Source organism: Triticum aestivum, chromosome 2B (assembly GCF_018294505.1).
Source record: "Triticum aestivum cultivar Chinese Spring chromosome 2B, IWGSC CS RefSeq v2.1, whole genome shotgun sequence".
Classification (NCBI taxonomy): domain Eukaryota; kingdom Viridiplantae; phylum Streptophyta; class Magnoliopsida; order Poales; family Poaceae; genus Triticum; species Triticum aestivum.
Window position 1 is genome coordinate 542,004,271 of NC_057798.1, and position 7,701 is coordinate 542,011,971.

The window sequence follows — 7,701 nt, forward strand, 5'->3', positions numbered from 1 at the left end:
TCGAGGTCGGTGATGAGGATGGCGCGCGACGACGGGCGCGGGCGACGACGACGGTGGTGACGGGCGCGGGTGACAGGGTAGATGGCGGTGTTGGCGGCGGGAAAATGAGGAACTAAAACGAAAATTTTACAAGTGCTGTTTATATAGACGAAGCATTGGTCCTGGTTGGTGGCTAGAACCGGGACAAACTCCCACCTTTAGCCCGGGTGGTGCTACCAACCGGGAGTAAAGGCCTCCTTTCAGCAGCCCAAAGGGCGGGAAGCAGAGGCCTTTGGTCCCGGTTGGTGGCATCAGCTGGGACTAAAGGGGGGAATTGGTACCGGTTGGTGCCACCAACCGGGACCAAAGGCCTCGTGCTGCCCGTGGCCAAAACTTTAGTCCCACCTTGCTAGTTGAGAGGGGCGCGCAGTGGTTTATAAGCCCCACTGCCGCAACCCTCTCGAGCTCCTCTCGATTGCAGGCTTATAAAAGTTTTTGAGTTGATTCCTTTTACTATTGGAGTTTTATAAAAGCTTTTTAGTTGATTCTTTTTGCTATTGAAGGTATTATAGTTTTGTTTTAGTTGATCATAACAGATTGTTTTAATTAATTATTTTTAGTTCATTCTTTTTGCTATTAGTTAATTCTTTTTGCTTTTAGTTCAGTCTTTTTTCTATTACTTCATTGTTTTTGCTATTAGTTCATTATTTGAGATAAATGACCCTTAAATTGAAAAGCACTACAAATGAACTCTGAAAAGGTTGACAGTTGGCATGGTATAATTATTTCACCCACATAGCATGTGCTAAAAATTTGAGAGGGTTACGATAAAAACTGGATACAAAACAGACAATCTCTTTGGAAGTATCAGGGTTTCGGACGAAAACTCATCTGTTACAAAGGGATTTCATTTGATCAAATGTAACTGCAGTGATATTCTACATCAAAGGCATCATCATAATAGTTGTTGATAGAAAGTCTTCACTTTTTCTTCGCTTGTGTTCTTTGCTTACTGCGCCGTAACCATGGATAATCTTCATCGTTTCACAGGATGCTTGGGTCAGCTTTGACTTTGAAGGGAGGAATTTCATGAAACTTTTCATAATCTTCAGACACGTCTGTCTTGCCCTCCAATCCCATGATGTCTCTTTTTCCTGAAAGAACTATGTGGCACTTTGGCTCATCATATGATGTATCCGCTTCCTTATCTTTTCTTTTTCTCGGTTTGGTAGACATGTCCTTCACATAGAAAACCTACGCCACATCATTGGCTAGGATGAATGGCTCGTGTGTGTACCCCAGATTGTTTAGATCCACTGATGTCATTCCGTACTATGGGTCTACATGTACCCCATTGTCAGCATCCTAGACTTGGAGGTATCCAGACCTGCCTACCTACGGCCCACCACGCGCGGCTCCATCGACGGCTTGGTACGGCCTAGCTTCGACAACAACACAACAAGACCCTCGTGAGGGGCCAAGCCTCGCGAGGCAGACAATGCCAAGACCCCCGAAGGAGTTGGCCTCCTCATGAGGGCTCCTGAGGGGTAGAGAGATCTATGCAGCTACCTCATGAGGCTCAGCTGACGTGAGCCATGACGACCAAGGCCAGGCGAGCACCAGGAGGGTACAGAGTGCAGGTTTCCTCTTCGGTGCAAGAGAGGCAGGCCACAGGCGCGGTGTCCCGAGGAATCAGCCAAAGGTTTCCATTCTGGTGCAACGAGACCAAGACCGCCAGGACGGCAAGACAGAGGTCATCACGAGCCCACCACAGCGTCACGACCAGAGGCTTTTCGTAGGCGAAGACCACTTTTGTCAGGATAGACTGTACTACTTGTCCCCTTTCAAATCTTGCCGTTGTGGAATCCCTTCCCGCTCATATTTGGGAGGAGGACCAAGGCACTATATATAGGGCTTAGCCACCACCATAAAGGAGGATCGATTCCTTCCCAAGAAACACACCACACCTCACCTCTTGAGGCTTGTTCATCCTTGTACTAGTTCATCCATAGCCCCTCGAGGCAATCCACCACACCACACTAGACTAGGGTATTCCACCACAACGGTGGCCCGAACTAGTATAAACCTCTGTGTCTTTGTGTCTCTATGAGCTTTGCATGCTAGGCTAGGGAGGATCGCGAGTAAGCCGGCTAGGTAGGTTGAGATCTCCGCACGCACCCTAGTTTTCAAACCTCTCACGGGTTGCCAGACCCATAAATCTGACATTTGGCGCGCCAGATAGGGGTGCATCAGATCCTTTCCTCCGTTGTTCAACTAGTCTCTGCTCTGACATCTCCATGGCCGACGCACGCAGGGCTCGCGCCGAGCGTCGGGCTGCGGTCGCTGCTCGCGTCGCTCAGACGGCTTCGGCAGGTGACGGCTGCGCCTGTCGCGCTCCTTCTCTGATGGCCAACGCTGCCACAGGCCCTGCCGGCCACGAGCAGCAAGGTTCGTCGCTGCACCCGTCGATGCGCCGTGATGGCCGCGCTGCTACTCCATCGCTCACCCCAGCAACTTCATCATCCCACGCGCGTCGTGGCCAGGTAGACCCGCAGGCCGCTCTGCTCATGCCACGGGAGCTCCTTCGATACCGTCCCATGGGCGACCTCTATGAGGAGTGGCTCGACCGCATCGTCGAGCTCATCAGTGTCGCGCATGGGGTCTCCGACAGGCCGGCTCGCTCGCTGCCTCAGCAACCACCTGAGGCGGGCGACGTCGCGCACGGGGCTCCTCCTCCGCCTCCAGCCCAGGGCGCCATCGTCGAGCCAAGGCGTATGGCTCCACGGCGCGACCCGCAGCGCCCGGCGCGATCTCGGGACAACGTGAGCTGCTAGGTGGTTCCACGTCCCCAAGGAGAAGCGCGCGTGCTTCCAGCGCCCCAGCACCAGGCTTGCGAGCCGCCACAGGAGGTGGCGGTGTGTGTGCATCAAGATTATGTTCCACCCCCTCGACGACCTCCGCTGGCCACGGCAGGATGTCGTGCGTTCACTGCAGAGCTCCACAACTTTGTTTTGCCGAGCAAGTTCAAGACTGACCTGCCTCCAAGATATGATGGCACCGCAGACCCTGCCGAGTTCCTGCAGCTCTACGAGCTGAGCATCGAAGCTGGCAATGTGACGAGAAGATCACGGCAAACTGGTTCCCAATGGCCCTCAAGGATGGCACACGTTCTTGGCTCCTGAACCTGGCCGAGGGCTCGGATTCTTCCTGGAAGGAGATGCGCAGTCGCTTCATCGCCAACTTCCAGGGCACTCGTGACCGTCCGCCGGCCGCGGGCGACCTGCACCATGTCAAGCAGCAGCCTGGAGAGCCCCTGCATAAATATATCCAACGCTTCAACAACGTCCGCCTCAAGATTCCCAACGTGCGCCTCAAGATTCCAGGAAGGGTCTATGTAAGAGCTTTGATTTAGCAATCCCACATACTCAACTATCATATAGTCTTCCATGATAGCTACCACTCAAAGCATATTTTTAGAACAAATAGCATCCATCAAACACAGAGAAAGATAGGGGCTTAATGTTTCGCCTCCCAACTTATTTATCGTATAGATAATTGTCAACAATAATAATTCATGATCAAATATATTTGAATGGCCATATATGCTTAGATCTTTCCCCATCACATGATGCTTGCCAACTAAAGAGTAGGTTGGAATGAGAAGGAATACTACTGACTCTTGCATAAAAGTAAAAGATAGGCCCTTCATAGAGGGAAGCAGGGATTTGCAGAGGTGCTAGAGCTCGAAGCTTTTAAACAGAGATGAAAAAAAATTTGAGAGGTATGCTTTCATTGTCAACATAACAACCAAGAGTTCCCAATATCTTCCATGCTACACACATTATAGGTGGTTCCCAAACAGAATGGTAAAGTTTATACTCCCCCACCACCAACAATCATCAATCCATGGATTGCCTGAAACAACAGGTGCCTCCAACTAACATCAATCCTGGGGGAGTTTTGTTTGCAATTATTTTGATTTGTTTTTGATCTTTTGATCATAGGACTGTGCATCCCAGTTACCAGTCATTTTCTTGTGAATGATGAGCGGAGTCCACTCATCATCAGAATAACCCACCTAGCATGGAAGATACTGACAGCCCCTAGTCGCTACATGAGCGATTCGGGCATACGGAACATATTATTATTAGAAGGTTTAGAGTTTGGCACATCCAAATTTACTTGGAACGGTAGGTAAATACCGCATATAGGTAGATGGTGGACACTCATGGAAGAAACTTGGTTCAAGGAATTTGGATGCACAAGCAGTATTCCTGCTTAGTACAGATATTTTGGCTAGCAAAGGATTCTAAATAGCAAGAACCACATGTTGGAGGATCTATAACAATATAACTTCTATACAAATATACCCAAGCATAACTCATTACGTTATCTTCCTTGTCCAATTTCAACTAATTTGCTCAGGTTTGGAAATAATTAATGGGGCTCACAATCATAGAAGATGTCTAAGATACTATATTAATATGTGAAATCTCTCTTCCTTCAATATTCTTTCATGAATTGTTCAAGTGACCAATACAATGTTTGCTAACCTTCAATAAATTTACCACCTCTACTTCTTAGATGTGAAGTCATTACTCCCCATGGGATAAGTATATGAAACATATATAATTTCAGATTTTTGATATTCAAATCATTCAACCATTTACTCATAGGATATAAGTGAAGCACATGATTAAATGGCAAACTACTCCAAAAAGATATAAGCGAAGATCAATGAGTAGTTAAATAATTGTGTAGCTATGTGAAGACTCTCAAACATTTAATTTAAGATCTTGGGATATTATTCAAACAGCAAGCAAAGAAAAATAAAATGACATTGCAAGGATAACACAACTCATGTGAAGAAGCAAAAACTTAGGCTCGACTGATACTAACTGATAGTTGTTGAAGAAGAAAGGTGGGATGCTTAACGGGGCATCCCCAAGCTTAGATGCTTGAGACTTCTTGAAATATTATCTTGGGGTGCCTTGGGCATCCCCAAGATTGAACCTTTGTGTCTCCTTAATTCCCCTCATATCATGGTTTCTCTATTTCTCAAAAACTTCATCCACATAAAACTCAACAAGAACTCGTAAGATAAGTTAGTATAAACCAATGCAAAACCTTATCATTTTCTACTGTAACAAATCACTAAAATTGTTATTCAACATTACATACTAAATGTTTCTACATATTTAATACTCCTATCCTCAAATAGAATCATTAAACAAGCAAACATATCTAAACAATGCAAACATAACAGCAATCTGCCAAAACAGTATAGTCTGTAAAGAATGCAAGAGTATAAATACTTCCCTAAATCCAAACATTATGCCAATTTACCACACTGTATAATATTTATCAGAGCTCAATATGCAAAAAAAATTCAACATTTTATCATTTTCTGACTTTTCTAGGGAATTTTTGCAACAGCGGTAAACTTTCTGTTTTGAAACAGCAATATGTATATTTGCAAAATAAGCATGGTAAAGGCTATCCTTGACATTTTTATTGAAAATAAAGATGAAAAACATTATTCTAAATAACAGCAAGAAAAACAAAATAAAACAAAATGACGCTCCAAGCAAAACACATATCATGTGGTGAATAAAAATATAGCTCCAAGTAAAGTTACCGATGAACGAAGACGAAAGAGGGGATGCCATCCGGTGCATCTCCAAGCTTAGGCTCTTGGTTGTCCTTGAATATTACCTTGGGGTGTCTTGGGCATCCCCAAGCTTAGGCTCTTGCCACTCCTTATTCCATAGTCCATCGAATCTTTACCCAAAACTTGAAAACTTCACAACACAAAACTCAACAGAAAACTCGTAAGCTCCATTAGTATAAGAAAATAAATCACTACTTAGGTACTGTTGTGAACTCATTCTAAATTCATATTGGTGTAATATCTATTGTATTACAACTTATCTATGGTTCATACCCTCCGATACTACTCATAGATTCATCAAAATAAGCAAACAACACATAGAAAACAGAATCTGTCAAAAACAGAACAGACTGTAGTAATCTGTATCATTCGAATACTTATGTAACTCTAAAAATCCTACCAAATTAGGAACACCTGTGAAACTTGTGTTCCAATCCAGAGAAAAAAGAATCATATCAAAATCACGTTTTTGTGAATTATCAAAACAAATTTACTAGGTGCAAAAGTTTCTGATTTTCAGCAGGATCAACACAACTGTCACTGTAAGCTATCCTAAAGGTCTTACTTGGCACTCTATAAAACATGATTACTACAGTATCACAATCACGTGGACACACAAAAACAGTAAAGTTAAATATTTAGTTGTCTCCCAACAAGCGCTTTTCTTTAATGCCTTTTTAGCTAGGCATGATGATTTCAATGATGCTCACATAAAAGAGATAAGAATTGAAACATAAAGAGAGCATCATGAAGAATATGACTAGCACATTTAAGTCTGACCCACTTCCTATGCATAGGGATTTTGTGAGCAAACAACTTATGGGAACAATAATTAACTAGCATAGGAAGGAAAAACAAGCATAACTTCAAAACTTTAAGCACATAGAGAGGAAACTTGATATTATTGCAATTCCTACAAGCATATATCCCCCCCTCATAATAATTTTTAGTAGCATCATGAATGAATTCAACAATATAAACAGCACCTAAAATATTCTTTTCATGATCTACTTGCATAGAATTTTTATTACTCTCCACATAAGAAAAAATCTTCTCATTCGGAATAGTGGGAGTATCATAAGAGACTAGAATACTATAAATTGTTTCCACATTAAAAGAGTAATGCTCAGAAAAAGGGTAATCATAATCATGACAAGTTTTATAAATATAATCGTCACTACTGTTTAGAGCATAAGTTTCATCACAATAATCATCATAAGTAGCAACCTTGTTCTCATCATAATCAATTGAAACCTCTTCCAAAATAGTGGATTCATCACTAAATAAAGTCATGACCTCTCCAAATCCACTTTCATAAATATTATAAGATTCAACACCCTCCAAAATAGTGGAATCATTACTTCCTAAAGTTGATACTCTTCCAAACCCACTTTCATCAATATAATCATCATAAGTAGGAGGCATGCTCTATCATCATAACAACTTTGTATATCAAAACTTGATAGGCTAAAAATATCATCTTCATTAAACCTAGCATCCCCAAGCTTGGGACAAACACTAATTGCAGCAAATATATTCTCAAACATGTCATTCTCATCAAACATAGCATCCCCAAGCTTGGGCCTTTTTATATCATAAGCATAATCACTCTCATCATTAATAGTATGGATAGCACCAATAGTATAGCAATTATCATCATCACAATGAGTAATAGGAGCAACATCATTTGAGATGGATACCTTTCTACCTTTGCTTCTTGCTCTTTTATTTTGCTTCTTCACAGCATGTGTGGGTTTAACCCTCTTTTTTGAGCTCCTTATTATTGAAATTGGTTGAATAGAAAGCTCCTCCTCATTACCTGATTCATCATCAGAAAAAATAGGAGGATATTGGGAAGAACATACCCTTTCATTAGTATTCTCTTCTTCTATTTGCTTTCTTTTCTTTATGTAATTGGCAATATAAGGATTTTCAATGCAATTCACCGTACAGTACATATAAATTTCCTCTAGATCAATATCAAGGAATTTCTCAAGGTTATATTCTGGAATATGCTTTGTTGCACGTTTCAGTTCATCATAACCCAGAAG